Here is a 1,045-nt window from a genome sequence, read left to right as displayed (position 1 = left end):
TTTTTACAGTGTAGAAGAATGTTCTTTACAGTGGTTGATCAGTTGAGAAGAAAGTTTCCGATACATTGGTGATCGGATGAGAAGAATGTCCTTACATTGGTGATCATTGGGAAGAATGTTCCATACATTGGTGATCAGTGAGAAGAATGTTCTTACATGGTGATCAGTGAGAAGAATGTTCCTTACATTGGTGATCAGTGGGAAGAAGTTCCTTACATTGGTGATCAGTGAGAAGAATGTTCCTTACATTGGTGATCAGTGAGAAGAATGTTCTTTACATTGGTGATCAGTGAGAAGAATGTTCCTTACATTGGTGATCAGTGAGAAGAATGTTCTTCATTGGTAGTGGTGATCAGAATGTTCTTTACATTGGTGATCAGTGAGAAGAATGTTCTTTACATTGGTGATCAGTGAGAAGAATGTTCCTTACATTGGTGATCAGTGAGAAGAATGTTCCTTACATTGGTGATCAGTGAGAAGAATGTTCCTTACATTGGTGATCAGTGAGAAGAATGTTCCTTACATTGGTGATCAGTGAGAAGAATGTTCTTTACATTGGTGATCAGTGAGAAGAATGTTCCTTACATTGGTGATCAGTGAGAAGAATGTTCTTTACATTGGTGATCAGTGAGAAGAATGTTCCTTACATTGGTGATCAGTGAGAAGAATGTTCTTTACATTGGTGATCAGTGAGAAGAATGTTCCTTACATTGGTGATCAGTGAGAAGAATGTTCTTTACATTGGTGATCAGTGAGAAGAATGTTCCTTACATTGGTGATCAGTGAGAAGAATGTTCCTTACATTGGTGATCAGTGAGAAGAATGTTCCTTACATTGGTGATCAGTGAGAAGAATGTTCCTTACATTGGTGATCAGTGGAAGAATGTTCCTTACATTGGTGATCAGTGAGAAGAATGTTCCTTACATTGGTGATCAGTGAGAAGAATGTTCCTTACATTGGTGATCAGTGAGAAGAATGTTCCTTACATTGGTGATCAGTGAGAAGAATGTTCCTTACATTGGTGATCAGTGAGAAGAATGTTTC

The sequence above is a fragment of the Lithobates pipiens genome, unplaced genomic scaffold (assembly GCF_037356315.1).
Source record: "Lithobates pipiens isolate NorthernLeopardFrog02 unplaced genomic scaffold, aLitPip1_a1.2 Scaffold_127, whole genome shotgun sequence".
Lineage (NCBI taxonomy): Eukaryota > Metazoa > Chordata > Amphibia > Anura > Ranidae > Lithobates > Lithobates pipiens.
Note: the sequence above shows the minus strand (reverse complement) of the source record.